This window comes from Elephantulus edwardii, unplaced genomic scaffold (assembly GCF_000299155.1).
Source record: "Elephantulus edwardii isolate Elephantulus edwardi_28Jun2011 unplaced genomic scaffold, EleEdw1.0 scaffold00042, whole genome shotgun sequence".
NCBI lineage: Eukaryota > Metazoa > Chordata > Mammalia > Macroscelidea > Macroscelididae > Elephantulus > Elephantulus edwardii.
In genome coordinates this window covers 1415581-1433749 of record NW_006399792.1, presented here as the reverse complement: position 1 = coordinate 1433749, position 18169 = coordinate 1415581, and the positions used below count along the sequence as shown (strand labels likewise).

The following is an 18169-nucleotide window of genomic DNA, read 5'->3' as shown; positions in this document are numbered from 1 at the left end:
ACCCATGTTTATTGCAGCTTTGTTCACAATAGCAAGGAGTTGGAAACAACCTAAGTACCCATCAACAAATGAATGGATAGAGAAGCTGTGGTATAGTCACACAATGGAATACTATGCAGCACTGAAACACAAGGAACTCATACAATATTATTTAAAATGGGTGATCCTGGAGGAAAATATGCTGAGTGAAATATCTCAGTCACAAAAGGACAAATACTGCATGGTGCCACTGTTATAAAATGGAACTGACATTGGGGTTGAAGGGAGACTGAGTAAGAGGGGATAAATAATGTAAACTGCATTGAAACAGATGAGGGAGAGAACTGTTTAAAAGAGATATACAATTAGGTATTATTGTCATGACAGGAGTCCAGAATGAAGGTGGCACAGTGGAGTGGACCTGGGGGGAGGGACTGTACAACAATGAAAGAATTTTTCTTTTACTTTTCAAAAAGAAGAGTGACTTGGGGGGGTGGGCGTGGGCTGGGAGAAAAGTGCAACAATGAATGAATGGAAATCCAAAGTCTCTGTAAACTTTCATTAAAATTAATAAAAAAATTTATAACTTAAAAAAAGAAAGTCCTGGTCATCTACTTCTTAAAAATTAGCTATTGAAACCACTGTGGAGCATAGTTCTACTCTAGAGTTGTTGATTGCTGTCGAGTTGAGTATGACTCTTAGCGACCCTCTGAACAAAAGGCCTTAAGCCTTTCTATAACTATCTTCATTTATCAAAGTTCATAGAGTTTCCAGAGACATGTTGTTTAGGAAGTAGATGCCACTGCTGCTTCCAAACCTGTCTTAAACTGGGAGCTCCACCAGACACTATTCATCATGGGTAACCACTATTGCATTTGGCACAACAATGGCACAAGGCTCAGCATCATAACAACCCCAGGTTACCTCAGTACAGCATATTGACAGAAGAGTACTGTGCTACTTAGAAGAATGTTCCTCCAAAATAATAACAATCAATTTTTACATATAAAGATCCCCCTTGAGGTCTTGTTGACTCTAAACTATAGGCTTAAATAAAAACAACCAATATAGTATGTTGTTATTGTTGTGTACCCTTAAGTCACCTGCAACGTATAGTGACCCTATGTGTCTTGGAGAGGGTGAAACCAAGTTTCTCCTTGGAGGCTAGGATTTTGAAGCTCCATCTCACATACTTTGGGCCCGTGGCCAGGAGAGACTGGTCCTTAGAGAAGGACATCATGCTCAGAAGGGTGGATGGACAGCGCAGGAGAGAAAGACCCCAGATGGGATGTATTGATGCAGTGATTGGGGCAATGAGGGCTGGTGTGTCAGAATTAGTGAAACTGACTCAGGCCAGGGAAGGGTTCAGAGCTGCTGTACATAGGGTCCCTATGGGTAGTCTACTCTAATACACATGGGTTTTTTCAAATTTCCTCAATGGCAACTAGCTATTGGCTAAATGGACCTGGAAGTAAAAAAGAGAAAGAATCCTACTTATTCCATGCATATAAAAGCCTCCTGGCACTGAGCAGGGTGCTGAGTCTAGTAAGACAAACAGAAGACGCTCTGCACATCTGTTGTAACATTTGTGTTCATACTGGGATTTTCATCATGCTTTATTTCCAATTACTATATAATCCTCCAGGTCAGAAGCTAAATCTGCCAGGATTTAGCTCTGACCTACTTTCAAAAGACGAGAATGCCTCTTTCTTCAGCACCTTTATCTGTTTCTCTCACAGTGACACTTAATTATGTGCATGCTTTATTGCTATTAAATGTTTTATAGATATATACTTATCTCCTTAAGTGCCACTGATCTACTGAAATGTGTAGAAGTAATTTGCCGTACTTTAACCTTTGTGGGCCACAATTTATGAGCCACATTTCCTTTCTATTTCTACCGTGCCTAACATCCCATCAGGAATTCTGATGGCATAGTCCTATGGAGTTCTGATGCTAACTCCAAAGATGGTTCCCCTTTGGCAATTCTAATTCATTATGGTTAGGGTTAGCTCCGCTGGAGAGAGATGGACAATCTCCTCCCATGCAATTTACTGTCTCTGAAAACCCGCTGGATGGTCAGCTACCCGTTAGTTCTGACTCCACAGCAATGAGTTGAGTTGTCAAATTTTAACAAATTGTTAAGCAGAGACTTGTAGAGTTAAATTGCAATCTTCTTAACTCCTTTTCTCTTTCTTTCTAAATTGCACTTTGCTCTTTTGTTATATTGATCTGGAAAAAAAGATTTTCATATAGTACATTCAAACTGAGTACTGGACCTCAATGGCAGGGCCCAGCACTTGGAACATGATTCAGAAAACACAGTGGAGACACATTTGGACATGGTGGTATAGGCATCTCACTGCTGCAAACAACAAGGCAGGGGAAGGATTCCTAGATAGACTGCAGGATCTTAGAATCCAACCCTTAAGATATAAGGATTCTATAAGGCTGGGGTTGGAGTAGAGGAGAAGATACAGCTTCTTTTCTGATTACCTCCCCCAAGAAGGGTTTTGTCTTTTATGTATCTTTTTTTTTTCCTTTTGTAAAACACAACATGTAATCATTCAGGGTTGCTCTCAACCTTCTGGAACCAGCTTCTGTAGAGTAATGGAGAAAAGACTGTTTTATCACCACCTGGGTTACATTCTCCTTCCTGGAGTGACCTTACTACAGAATAGAAAGAACAGTCCACGCTCCTGGCAACAAGAATAGGCTTTCTTGCTTTCCCTTGTTGGTCATACCTAGCATGGCTCCACCCTATCCCCTACTCAGGTCCTTAGTAAACAAAATGTTAGCAAAAACCTTGGAGTCCCATTACCTCTCTTGGATGAGAAGATTTTCCCTGGACTGAGCACAATGGCCCAGAGTGTTCATTCTGACTAGAAGACAAGAAGAGAGTGTGCAGGAGACAAAATGACTGTAACGGAGCCACCAGCCACCCCATCTCCAGCTACAACTGAAGATGCCTGGAGATGTGGTCAGTGTACCGTGTGCAGGGGAGCAGTGGGGGGTGATGGCATGGGTGGCAGGGAGAGTGTGCCCTAGGACAGCAGTCAGCCTGCTTGGCTTCACTCCTTGGCCTTGCCCTGAGCAGCCACAGCTTCCACGGCTTTGCAGACCGATCCTTCATCTTCCAGAAACTACAGTAGCTTGATGGGCTTCATGTTCTTGTCCAGTTCATAGACAATGGGAATTCCAGTGTGCAGATTCAGCAGTACAATAGCCTCCTCAGAGAGACTCTCCAGATAGTTAATAATGCCCCGAATGCTGTTTCCATGAGCTACAATCAATACTCATTCCCTTCCCTTGATCTCAGGAGCTATTTCTTCATTCCTGAAGGGCAGGGCACAGGGGCAATAGTGTCCTTCAGAGTCTCACAGGAGCATGACTGATCTACAGTCAAGTCTGCATACCTGCGATTCATACTGATATTGTTGTAGATGGGGTGGTCAGGCTCTATTTATAGTAGTGGGATGTCATAACAGTACCTCGAGACCTTTACCTGGGCCTCACCATGCTTGGCAGTAGTTTCTGCTTTGTTGAGGCTGGTCAATAATCGAAGTGCCAAATCCTCACTATTGGCCACCACATTTGGTCAATGGCATCCAGCACTGTCCAGAGCACCTTGATCTCTCTCTTCTTCACTGAGGTGAAGCAGATTTCAAAGGGCCAGCATCTTCCAGGCCCTATCTGATATGCTTTGCCTCCTCATACCCCAACACCGCATCCCCCCCCCACCCCATGTCAGCATCTTACTAGTGCTGGAAGCTGTTCTCCACGTGCCAGGAGCTCTCATCTTTGCAGATGAGCACTAGCTGATAGGTGGCCTTGGAGGCAGGTGCTGATGTGATGCTCACTCCCCCTTCCTCTTTTAATCCTCAACCCTCATCTACTCTGTTATTGTTGTTATGTACCATTGAGTCAACTATGGCTCATAGCGACCCTATGAACAATGGCTCTAAACCCTACCTTATCCTGAGCCAACCTCACCATCTCTGGCACACCTAACTCAGTTGCCACAGTCACAGTGTCAATTCATCTCATCCAGGGTCTTCTTCTCCTGTGCTGACCCTCCACCCTTCCAAACATAACGTTCTTCTCCAAGGACTGGTCCTCCCTGGTGACATGCTCAGAGCACGTGAGACAGTTTTAAAATCCTTGCCTTCAAGGAGCAACTTGGTTTCAGCCTCTCAAGGACAGACCTGTTTGTTCTCTTGGAAGTCCATAGTATGTTCAATGGCAATGATTCTTCTTCTGACATCCTTATTCTATTTACCAGCTGTTTCATTTTTGGACCAGGAGGCAGTCATCAGAACAGATCAAGGAAACAGTGCATGGTTCAAAATTGGGAAGGGTGTGCATCAAGGATGTATTCTGTCTCCATAACTTTTCAAACTATGTGTGGAACAGATTATCTGGGAGGCTGGGCTCTATGAGGAGAAGTGTGTCATCAAGATTGGAGGTAGACTCATCAATAATCTGCGTTATGCAGATGAGACAACCCTGCTTGCTGAAACTGAGGAGGACCTGAAGCACTGGCTGCAGAAGGTCAAGGATTATAGCCTTCAATATGGATTGAAGCTCAACATCAAGAAAACAAAGACATCATAATGGATGATGGAGAGATTGAGATTTTTAACAGCTTCAGTTTGCTTGGCTCTAAAATCAACACTCTTGGTAACAGCAGACAGGAAATTAAAAGACCAATTGCATTCGGAAAGTCTGCTGTCAGAGACCATTCCAAAGTACTGAAGAGCAATGATGTCAGTCTGGAGACTAAGGTGTGCCATGGTCTTTGAAATTACTTGCTATGCATCAGAGAGCTGGACAATTACTAGGGATGATAGAAGAAGAGTTGATGCTTTGAGCTTTGGTGCTGGAGAAGAATATTGGACTACTAGGAGAACAAAAAAATTTGTCCTGGAGAGGTTGAAGCCAGGCTGCTCTTTGGAGGCAAGGATTCTGAAGCTTCATCTGACATACTTTAGACATGTTGCAAGACATGATCAGTCCTTGGAGAGGGACGTCATGTTTGCAAGGGTCTAGGGACAGAGCAAGAGAGGAAGACTCTCGATGAGATGGATTGATTCAGTCACTGGGGTAAAGGGATAAACATGTTGGAGACAATAAGATTGGCAAGAGATAGAGCAGGGTTTAGCGCTGTTGTACATAGGGTCGCTATGAGTCACAAGTGACTCGACAGCACATAACAACAACCAGCACTCCTTCTGGAATGGAAAGGTAAAACAATCTTGAAATAGAATGAAGAAGGAAGATTCATATATACTTTCTCATTTCAAAACAGTTGTCAGACAACCTTGCTACTATCAAGAAAGAAGTGTATATAGTGCAGTACATCCATTTAAGCCAGAGATTCCTGTCAGAGACTTAAACTAGACCACCAGCAGCAGCAACAGAGGTGGCAGAGAACATGAGACTGGTGTGAGATGGGGCTGAACTTGGGCTGCTACCACAGGAGCTAGGGTCAAGAGAATTCTTTGATGAAGAAATGCTCAAAATCCCTAGCCCTAAGAGAGATGCAAATTAAAACAACTATGAGATATCATTTCACCCCAGTCAAAATAGCAAAATTTAACAGAAAAGCAAGCAACAAATGCTGGCGAGGCTGTGGAGAAACTGGAACCCTTCTTCACTGTTGGTGGGAGTGTAAAATGGTGCAACCCCTGTGGAAAGCAGTATGGCGCTTTCTCAAAAAGTTGCAAATAGAGATACCATTTGACCCAGCAATTCCATTACTGGGAATATACCCTGAAGAGACCATAGCTGACATCCAAGCAGATATATGCACACCCATGTTTATTGCAGCTTTGTTCACAATAGCAAGGAGTTGGAAACAACCTAAGTGCCCATCAACAAACGAATGGCTAGAGAAGCTGTGGTATATTCGCACAATGGAATACTATGCTGCATTAAAAAACAAGGAACTCATGCAATATTATTCAAAATGGTTGACTCTGGAGAACATTATGCTGAGTGAAATATCCCAGTCACAAAAGGACAAATATTACATGATGCCACTGTTGTAGAATGGGACTGTCCTTGGGGTTGGGGAGAGACTGAGTAAGATGGGTTCAATAATGTATACTGCACTGAAACAGAGGAGGGAGAAAACTGTTTAAAAGAGATATATAACTAGGTATTTCTGTCATCACAGGAGACTAGAGCGAGGGCTACATGGTGGAGGGGACCTGGGGGAGGGTTTGTAAAACAATTAAAGAATCTTTTCTTTTACTTTTCCATAATTTCTGGACTCATGTACTTATAACTTGTTAGTCAAATTTGTGTCTTCTAGGTTGCAACACCCCCATGATACATCTTCAAGGATATGAACATGTATGGCCAAGCACAATCAATAAGAGTGCATCTAAATTCCAAAATCAATCTCCATAATAGTCTATGTGTTTCCTACTGCCAAAGGGGCCCTTTAGAGTAGTGAGAGAAGATCTTCACCCTGAAACCCACAGCGTCCCTTTTCAGCAGGAAGTAGCTAAGAGAATACGCCATCCCCTTTTCCTTATGACTCAGGGTGAAGTCTCTCTCAGGGAGGAGTGATAGGGAATGGCAAAGGACACACTGACAAAGAAGATTAATCAGAACTGTCTTTGACAAGCACTGTGGCATTTGGACAAGAACAAACTGGGAGGAGGGTAGAGAGAATAGTGCAACAATGAATGAATGGAAACCCAAAATCTCTGTAAATGTTTATGAAAATTAATAAAATATAGAAAAAAAGAGAATTCTTTGATTATTACTTCAAATAAATATAATTTGGAAGATGCTTATTTCACACTAATCATATATTTCAGAAGAGCTCTGGAATACATTAATTCTTTGTTATTATTTAGATGTTGAATAAGCTATTAAAAATATTGTAAAGGTGGACCAGAGACATGGAAGTAAAGCCCAAAACCATGACATTCTTAAGAGACAAACTGGGATCATGCTTAGAAGCGCTAGTGCAAGGTCTAAAGAGATTGCCAAATACCACCAGAAATGCACAATCTAAAGAGGTTAAAATTGATGCATGGGACCTTCTAAAGATTGAATCTCTATGCACATCAAAACCTTCCCAACAGGGTGAAAAGAAAACCTACAGACTGGGAACAAACATTTGGTAATATCATCTCAGACAAGAGTCTTATAACAAAAGTTTACAGAATCCTCCTGGGCCTCCACAAGAAAAAGACTGATAATTACAAAATGGGCAAAAGACAAGAATTTTCACAGAGGACGATATTTGAATGGCAAACAGACACATGAAGAAATGCTCCAAATCACTGACAATAAGAGAGATACAAATCAAAACCATAATAAGGTACCATCTCATTCCAGTAAGAGTGGCAAAGTTTAACAGGGCAGCAAGTACTAGATGTTGGAGAGGACGTGGCAAGAAAGGAACTCTTATCCATTGGTAGTGGGATTGTAAAATGGTGCAGCCATTCTGGATGGCAGTTTGTGCTTCTTCAAAAAGCTGAACATAAAAATTCCATATGACCCAGCTATTCCACTACTTGGAATATCGTCTGAGAAAATGAGAACTGAGGCACAAACTGAGATTTGTACACCAATGTTCATTGCAGCATTATTCACCATCGCAAGAACATAGAAAAGCCCAAATGTCCAAGCACAAACGAAAGGATTGAGAAATTATGGTGCATTCACACAATGGAATACTATGCAGCATGCAGGAGCAATAACTTTGTAAATTATTACCTAACCTGGGAGTGACTGGAAAGCATTATGCTGAGTGAACTAATTCAGTCCCACAAGGATAAATATTGTATAAGACTGTTATTGTAGAATGAGTATAAGGATCCAGGAAGGTTGGAGAGGCTGGAAGCAAAGGGATATGGATGTACGGGGGAAGAGGGGATTAATCATTAGATTGTACAATTTGATGGGTGTGTGGAGGTGAGGGAAATTGAAAGACTTTGTTCAAATTTGTATTAGAATTTTGTAAATAAACTAATGAAAAGAGAAAAGTCAACTTGGGAAGGGGGAAGGAAGGAAAGGGGTAAAATGTGCAACAATGAATGAATGAAAATCTAACTTTTCTGTAAACTTCTCTTAAAATGACAATTAAAAATGTATTGAAAAATTGGAAAGTAAAAAATATGCCACAGCCAATATTAATTTCTTTTGTTGATTATCAGATTTAGAATGGGATGAGCTTTAGGTCCATGCTATAGGGATAGATATAATTTCAAGTCTTTCAGTTGCATCATAAAAATAATAATAGGTATGAAATGGGCAATCTGCATCTTTAAGGGGACAAAACCAAGAATACTTCTTATGTAAATGTGGTTTATCATGACCTCCAACTATAATGAGCCAAGCATTGAAAATTACATCTATATTTCTTTTTCTTTTTTATGCACACCAATTTAGTTACCAGTTTTCACATTTTGAAGGGTTGGGAGTTTTTTGCCTGATGACCAATGTAAAGCATATAATAAATTAATTTGTAGCCATAGACCTTTGGATACTTAAATATATCCCTCATATAGAGTGTTTCTCTTTTCTTTGTTTAGAAACATTTAATGCTCTTTGATGGGTGTTTAAATATCACAAGAATGGTTATATATTACAAATACAAAAACATTACAATTCTGTTTCTTTTAAGACATAAAAATAAACCTCAAACATTGTTAAAAAGCTTTGGTAAATAACAAAATGTTGTACATTAAGAAAATCAAAAGAGACATTTTAAAATTGCCATAAGAATGAATACTACATTCTTCTCACTTCCATGGCTAAGTTGAATGTATGTCTAAAGTACTGAAATTCATAATTGAAGATGCTTCCCTGAAAATAGCACTTGAATTCCCCATGAAGCAGGCTAAGTTGTGAAATAGCAGTATTAGAAGTACAACCATTATATTTCTCTTTGACTCTTGAGCCAAGCACTGAGAGTCTATATTACTTATTGTACATTTAAATATTTCCTACTTCATTGTTTATGAAGATATGTGACAAAATGCAATCTGTCTTCAGGACAACGGAAAGCCAGTCCTATTCAGTGCCTTGACACCAAAAGAATCAGGTCTCCAAAACATCTTTTTTTTAAATTAGGTGAAGTGGGCAATACAGGCACCAGAGTAACAGTTATAAAACAGTTGGAGCTCCCTCTGCTGGAAAATATTGGTAAGAGAGCAAAGTGACAGATTAAAAAAAGTGTTCCTTTCTAAAAGTCAATTTGACATTAGCTTTAAAAAGGAAAAAAAGTGCATGGTTCCAAATTAGGAAAGAAGTGCATCAGGGATGCATCCTGTCTCCATACCATACCTTCTCAATCTTTATGAAGAACAAATCATTCGAGTGGTTGGACTATATGTGAGGAAAAGTGTGGCATCAGGATTCAAGGAAGACTCATTATTATGCAGATGACACAACATGGCTTGCTGAAACGGATAAGGACCTGAAGCATCATTTGCTGCAGAAGATCAAGGACTGTTTGCAATGTGGATTGAAACTTAACATCAAGAAGACAAAGTTTTTGCCACTGGGCCAATTGGCAACACTATGATAGATGGAGAAGAGATTGAGGTTGTTAATAATTTCAACTTGCTTGGCTCCACAATCAATACTCTTGTCACAGAAAATCAAAAGATGAATTGCATTGGGGAAGTGTTCTGTTAAGGACCTTTCCAGAGTGCTGAAGAGCAATGATGTCGTCTGGAAACTAAGGTGTGCCTAACCTACCCCAGGCCATGAGAGTTGGGCTATGACTATGGATGACAGGGGAGAACTGATTCCTTTGAGTTGTGGTGCTGGAGAAGAGTAGTGAACATACCATGGACTGCTAATAGAACAAGCAAGTCTGTCCCGGAGAGGGTGAAACCAGGTTCCTCCTTGGAGGCAAGGATTTTGAAGCTCCATCTCACATACTATGGGCACATGGTCAGGAGGGACCAGTCCTTAGAGAAGAATATTATGATTGGAAAGGTGCACAGGAGAGGAAGACCACAGATGAGATGGAGTGGCAAGATAACAAAGACAATGGGATTAGGTGTGTCGGAGTCAGTGAGACTCAGGATACTGCAGAGTTCAGAGCTATTGTACACAGGGTCACTATGAGTCACAGGTGACTCAAAGACACATATTTAATCAGTGTTGATGGAAACTCCAGGTTAGGCTATACAAATCTATTAGCTGCTCTGCTGAAGAATGTTTATCAAATATCTTTTCCTGCCATATATAGCCTCTGAAAATGCATGTGAGAGTCAACTTTGAGTAGCTTAGATTACATAGAAATGAACAAAAACAGTGTTTCCAGATAAGATTTGTCACCCTTATAGTTGAGCTATTTTTTTTAGTATAGTTTAGCTATTTTCAATCCTTTAAATGAGGGAGTCTTAGGTAAAAGATCAAAATTTAGTTACCGTTTAGTCTTGAATACACTGGGTAACTTTTGCAAAGTTATTTAACTTCTCTGTGCTGTGTTTCTCAAATTTGAAAGTGAAAATGACAATCTCTCAATTATTGCCATGAAATCAGAACAGACTCATTCTTGACCCTCTAGCGGGTTTTCGGAAGCGAAAAATTCCATGAGAAGAGATTACTAATCTTTCCTCTGCAAAGGTAGATCTCAACTGCATGTCTTTCAGCTGGTAATGTAACTCTTGATGTCCTGTTGTTGTTAGGTGCCATTGAGTCAAAACTCACAATGACCCTATGAACACCAGAGCTGAACCCTGTCCTATCCTGTGCTATACTCATATCTGAGATACTCAGGCTTGTTGCTGCAGTCCATGTCAATGAATCTGGCTGAGGATTTTTCTTTCTTTCACTGACACTCTACCTTTCCAAGCATGATGTCCCTTTCCAACGATTTGTTGTCGTGTACCATTGAATCAGAACTGATCCATAGCTGACCTTCCAGTGCGTTTTAAGAGGCAGTTAATTGAATGGGAAGAGATGACCTATCTTTCTTCCATGGAGCAGCTGGAGGATTCTAACCACATACCTTCAGGATTACAGCACAGCTTCTTGCCACTAGGCCACCTAAGGCCTCCTAAAAACATGCCTGAAGTATGCAAGACAAAGCTTCATAATTCTTGTCTTTAAGAATTCTTCTGGCTATACATTCTCCAAGACATATCTGTTCTTTTGGCAATCTGGGGAATTTTCAGTACTCTGCTCCAACACCACAACTCAAGGCAAAAATTATTCATCTGTCACCCTCAATCAAATAGATTATGAAAAAACATTACAAAAAAGCAAAACAAGTCTTCTCCTAAAAAAGCAGATGAGATCAAGTACCCAATGAAAGGCAAAGAAAATAATATGTAATGTCAACTTTCAAGAACTGATACTGAGAAAGTTGAAAATGTTGGAATAAAGAGTTGAAACAAAAGTAAAAAACAACAAGAAATAAAAGAAATGATCACAAGACAGGGTACAACTAATACAGTACTAGAAACAATAATAAAAAAACCCAAGTAAATATGACTAAAATTACAGAAATCTCAACATATTTCTCTAAATATTTCTAAATTCTAAGGATTCTAAGGAATCCTCTGGCTGCACTTGTTATTATTGTTATGTACTGGTGGGTCAGAACCAAATTGTAGCTAGACTTCTAGTGGGTTTTCCAAAGCAGTAAATCCCATGTGGGGAAATTGTCCATACTTCTTCCATGGAACAGCTCGGGGATTCGAACAGCATACCTTTGGGTTGGCAGCACAACTCCTTACTCATTAGGCTATCAAAGCTAAGTTTACAGTATATCTCAAACATCATATCTTTTCTCTAAATATTTCAGTTTACATTTCCAGATAATGAAAATCTCTTTAATCAGTTTTTTATGACTTTATATAACTACCATTCCATGTAGTTGTTGTTATTAGGTGCTGCTGAGTTGATTATGACTCATAGTGACCCTCTGAACCACAGATCTGAACCCTGTCCTATCCTGTGCCATCCTCACAATCTCTGACACATTTGAACCCGTTGCTGCAGTGACTGTGTGAGTCCACCTGGTAGAGAGAGTTGTCCTCTGCTTTGCCTTCCCTCCACCTTCCCAAGCATGATGTCCCTCTACAATGAAGCATAATGTTCTTCTGCAATGAAAGTTCCTCCCAGCAACATGTCCAAAGTATGTGAGACAAAGCTTTATCACCTTTGCCTCGAAGAAATAAATAGATACCATCATAGTAGTAGTAGGAGACTTCAACACATCATTCTCACTAAAGGATAGGCCAACTCAATAGAAACTCAATAAAGACATGGAAGAACTAAGCTGTGAAATTAGCCAATTCAACCTTGTAGACTTTTTCCACATATTTCACCCAACAAAATATCAATTTACTTTGTTCTCAGTTGTACATGGTACATTCTCCAGAACTGACCACATCGTAGGGAACTATGTAAATGTTAACAAATATTAAAAAATTGAAATAATACAAATTATCTTCTCATACCACAAAGCCATAAATCTAGAAATTAATGACAAGAAGATAAAGGAAAAAATAACATCCAAATGAAAGCTAAACAACATCTTGCCTAAGGACCACTGTGTTAAAGAAGACATAAACACTGAAGTTCAAAAGTTCTGATAAATGACTGAAAATGAAAATATATCATATGAAACCTCTGTGATCCATCTAAGGCAGTCCTCAGGGGTTAGTTTATAGCGATAAGCAAACACATAAGATAAAGGAGAAAAATATATGACTTAACACTTTCAATAAACAGAAAAAGAACAGCATAAAGTGGCTATGAGATATCATTTCACCCCAGTCAAAACAGCAAAATTTAACAGAACAGCAAGCAATAATTGCTGGTGAGGTTGTGGAGAAATCTGGACCCTTATTCATTGTTGGTGGGAGTGTAAAATGGTGCAACTACTGTGGTGCTTTTTCAAAAAGTTGCAAATAGGAAAATTGTAAATGATCATATTGTTAATATTTCTAGCCTTTAACTTAAAAGATTATATTGTTCAAAATTATTTGTTATATATTTGTTTAACTTTTCCCCTCTTTTAACAACTGGGATCTAGAGGGAAGAGAAAAGACCAGAGAATGGCCAAAATTATTGGAGCAGCTACTCCTGCCAGTTTAGGGCCTGTGTCAGGAAAAGGAAGTCTTACTCATAAACAATGCCACCCAAAGGTAATAAAGGAGGTCAGAATTGCTTCCACTGTGGAAAGCTGCACCACTTCAGTAGACAGTGTCACAGACGAGAGCCACAGATAGGCAAGGGAGTAGAGAGGAGCTCCCACTCACTTGCTTTAAGTGTGGCTCTGAAGGACACATGGTGGCGCACAGGTCCTCGTGGCTGACAGGACTGACAAGCCCCAGCTCCCAGAAGGAAACAAAGGAGGACACTTCAACAATTTAGATCCTCCCAGAAGAGCCGTGGGTGAGCATTAACATTACTGGTAAGTATATTCATTTTCTCCTGGACACAAGAGCCTATTATTTGATCCTAAAAGCCTTCTGAGGTCCCAACTCTTCTCACTATTTCTTAGTTGTTGGAATTGACGAAAAACCTCATAAGCAGTTACTTACTTCACCTCTGCCTTGCATGCGGACTTCCGAGCTATAAAACAACCCAGTGGTAGATGGAATTTGGTCCATGACTTAAGAACAATAAATGACGAAGTTGAGCCTCTACATCTTGTAGTTCCTAACCTTTATACTATAATGGACAAAGTGATAGTCAATAAGCCTTTTATTTTAAGAATTACCTTCCTTCTGTAACTTAATTTATTTATTAGAACCTCTACTTGGAATATCATTGCTTTTAATTTTTGACTCATGTACTTTTAACTTGTTAGTTAAATTTGTGTCTTCTAGGCTGCAACAGCTCCATGATGCACCTTCAAGGATATGAACATGTATGGCTAAGCACAATGATAACAGTGCATCTAAATTCCAAAATCAATCTCCACAATAGTCTACGTGTTTCCAATTGCCAAAGGGGCCCTTTAGAGTAGTGAGAGAAGATCTTCACCCTGAAACCTACAGCATCCCTTTTCAGCCCTAAGTAGCTAAGAGAATACACCATCCCCTCTTCCTTATGAATCAGGGTGAACTCTCTCTCGGGGAGGAGTAATAGGGAATGGCAAAGGACACACTGACAAAGGAGATTAATCAGAACTGGTTTTAACAAGCACTGTGGCAATGGGACAATTAAAACAAACTTTCAAGGGAAAAAAAAAGAGAAAAGAACTGGGGGTGGTGGCTAGAGAAAATAGTGCAACAATGAATGAATGGAAATCCAAAATCTCTGTAAATGTTCATTAAAATTAATAAAATTTAATAAAAAATAAAAAAAGAACAGCAAGATAATTCCACAACCTCTTGAAGAAAGGAAATTATAAGGATAAGGGCTAAAATCAGTGGGATAGAAAATAAAAGTGATTGAAACCATCAACAAAATCAGGGGCTGTTTCTTCAAAAGGTTGATAAAATATACAAACCATTGGCAAATGGAATAAAAACATAAAAATCTCAAAAAATGAAAGAGGTGACATCACAACAGAACCTTCCAAAATTAAATCAACTATATTGGAATATTAAGAAAAGAACTGATGCCTTTGAGCCAAAGCGCTGAAGAAGAGTATTGAATATACCATGGACTGCTAGTACAACAAACAGGTTAGTCTTAGAAAGGGTGAGACCAGGTTGCTCCTTGGAGGCAAGGATTCTGAAGCTTTATCTGAGATACTTTGGACATGTTGCAAGGCAAGACCAGTCCTTGGAGAGGGACTTCATGTTTGGGAGGGAAGGATGGAGGGACGGTGCAAGAGTGGAAGACTCTCAATGAGATGGATAGATTGAGTGAGTGACTGAGGTAATGATGGGGGGTATATGTGTCAGAGATAATATGATTGGCACAGGGTAGAGCTGGGTTTAGGGCTGTTGTACATAGGGTCACTATGAGTCGAAAGTGACTCAATGTCACATAACAACAATACTCTGATAAATTTGAAAACCTAGAGGAAATAGAAAAGTTCCTAGAAACTCATACACTGCCCAAATTAACACAGACAGATGTTGAACACTTGAACAGACCCATCTCAAAAGAAGAAATTGGGCCAGTAATAAAAAAAACTACCCCTACCCCCCACAAAATTCTGGTCCAGATGACTTCCCATGTGAATTCCACCAAACATTCACTATTAAATTATTTAAAAAAATAGAAGAAGAAGGAACACTCTCAGAATCATTCTATGAAACAAACATAACCCTAATACCAAAATCAGGCAAAGACATCACCAAAAAAGAAAACTGTAGACCAATATATCTCATGAACATAAATGTAAAGATCCTTAACAAACTCCTAGCCAATAGAATTCAACAGTATATAAAAAAGTAATTGATCACAACCAAGTGGGATTTGTAATAGGAATGTAGGGATGGTTCAATGTAAAGAAAAGAATGTAATTTATTACTTTAATTAAGTAAATAACAAGAACTACGTGATCCTATCAATTGATGCAGTGGAAAAGAACCCTTTGATAGAATCCAACACCATGTCCTGAATAAATCACTCAGCAAAATACGAATAGAGGGGAATTTCCTCAATATAATGAAAAGTACAAGCCAAGAGCCAACATCACTCTCAACAGAGAGAGACTAAAGACATCCACCCTTGTGAACAGGGACCAGGCAAGGATGCTCACTACTCACCATTCCTATTCAATATCATGTTGGAATTTCTAGCTAGGTCAATAAGGCACAAGAAGGAAATAAGAGGCATATGATTTGGCAAAGAGGTAGTGAGACTGTTGCTATAGGCAGATACCATGATAGTGTGCATGGAAAAGACTTCACAAAAAACCTGTTAGACCTAGTAGACCAATTTAGTAAAGTGGTCTACTGTAAGATCTACATACAAAAATCAGATTGTTTCCTCTACAGTAACAACAACAACAACAACAAAAAAAAAACATGGAAAAGCAATTTAGAAAAGCAGTAGCATTTACAATAGCCAAGCACAAGATTAAATACTTTGGAATAAACTTAACTAGAGACACAAAAGGCAGCTTTGATGGCCTAGTTTAAGAAGCTGGCCTAGTGGTAATCACAGAGGCACACAGTTTGAATACATCAGCTGCTCCATGGGAGAAGAATGAGCAATCTTCTCTGGTGTGATTAACTCCCTCTGAAACCTGCTTGGAGGGTCAGCTGTAAGTCAGTTCTTACTCTATGGCACACAAGAAGAACAGAGACACAATTGAAAAATATTCCCTGATCACAGATAGAAAGACTGAACATCATGAAAATGTCCAACCTATAATTTCAACACAATTCTAATACAGATGCTGAAGTCATTCTTTAAGAGAAAGAAAAGGCAACTTCCAGTTTCCTTAGGAAGAGAAAGAGAGTCAGAATAAGTAAAGCTCTTCTGAAAAACAAAAATGAAACGGGAGGCATCTCATTCCCTGATTTCAAAACTCACTAAAGAGCTGAAGTAATCAAAACAACACGGTATGGACATAACGACTGACACATAGATGGATGGAATAGAATCGAGAATCCAGAAATCAACTCATCAACCTATGATCAACTGATATTGGACAAAGCAACAAGACTCGTTAAGTAGGGTAACAACAGCCTCTTTAACAAATGGTACTGGTAAGACTGGACATCAACTTGTGGAAGGAATAGGATCCACATCTCATATCATACACCAAGTCAAGGTGGATCAGAGATCTAGGCGTAAAACTCAAAATCCAAGAGAACATAAAAGACAAAATTAAAAACCTAGCCTGTGCTATAAATAGGCATAGCCAACAAAATGCATAACCTGGAAAGGATAAAATCAATGAATGGGGTCTTCTTAAAATCAAATACCTGTGTGCATCAAAGCCTTTCTGCAGTATGACAAACAGAAAACCCACAGGAAAAAAAATAGCTGCAACCCTTGTTTCAGACAAGGTTTCATAATATAAGTTTACAGAATACTACAGGGCCACTTTCTGGAATCTGTTCAACTCTTTTTACTTTGGCATTTCTTCCTTTTGTTTTGGCTTCTTGATGCTATAATGCAATTTTTGTAGTCTCTTTTTAGACATCCATTTTGCTTTTTTTTTTCTTTTTCATTCTTTGTAATGACCTTTTGCTCTCTTCATGGATGGTATCTGTGATGTCCTCCCACAAGTCTTTGCTCATTGGAGTTCAATGCCTCAGACCTGTTCTTGAAATGATTCTTAAATTCAACTAGGGTAGACTCAAGGTCATATTTTGGTTCCTGCAGACTAATTTTCAGTTTCTTCAGCTTCAATTTAAACTTGAAGCCTGAGAAAATAAAGCAAAGTATTATAACAAAATGTGCAAAGAGCTGGAGACAAAATAGAAAGGGAAGAACTTGCTTGACATTTCTCAAGCTGAAAGACTGCAATTCAAGCTTCAAACTGCAATACTGAGAGATGCTATTGGCATAATCTTGAATGATCCAGGAAGCATCAAAAGAAGAGATAAGAAATACACAGAACTGCTGAACCTGAAAGAATTAGTTGACACTGGAAAATTTCAGGAAATACCATAAGAACAAGAGCCGATGACAATGAAGTTCAAGCCGCACTGAAGGAATTAGCCAAAAAATAAGGTCTCAGGAATTGATGGGATACCAATTGACTTATTTCATCTAACAGATGCAGCTCTACACACACTCATCAGTTTATACCAGAAAATTTGTAGGACCGCTATCTAGCCAATTGTCTTGAAGAGATCCATATTTATACCCATTCCCAAGAAAGGTAATCCAACAGAATGTGCAAATTATCAAACAATATCATTAATATCTCACGCAAGCAAAATACTGTTAAAGATCATTAAAAAATTGATAGAGCAGTACATTGATAGGGAACTACTAGAAGTTTAACCTGACCTTAGAAGAGGCTGCATCACCAGGGATATCATTGCTAATGTCAGATAAATTTTGTCTGAAAGCAAAGAATATTAAAAAAAATGTCTATTCGTGTTTTACTGACTATGCAAGGGCATTTGATTGTGTGAATTATAACAACTACAACTAATATTGAGAAGAATGAGAATCCCAGAACACTTAATTGTGTATACCTAGGCGTTTCTCACAGGTACCCAGGATTCCCTCGGGCCAGAAGGGGAAACATAATCTACACAGAAGTTCTACAGGACACGTCACCTTCCCTTGGAGACAGCACAACTAAACTTAAGAGACATGTCAGCCATCA

The 18169-nt window shown here is 39.2% G+C and overlaps 1 pseudogene; it reads right to left on the bottom strand.

The window, feature by feature from the left end:
- Positions 1–3050: 3050 nt before the first annotated feature.
- On the bottom strand, positions 3051–4270 carry LOC102872531 (annotated as a pseudogene).
- Between the last annotated feature and the right edge of the window lie 13899 nt (positions 4271–18169).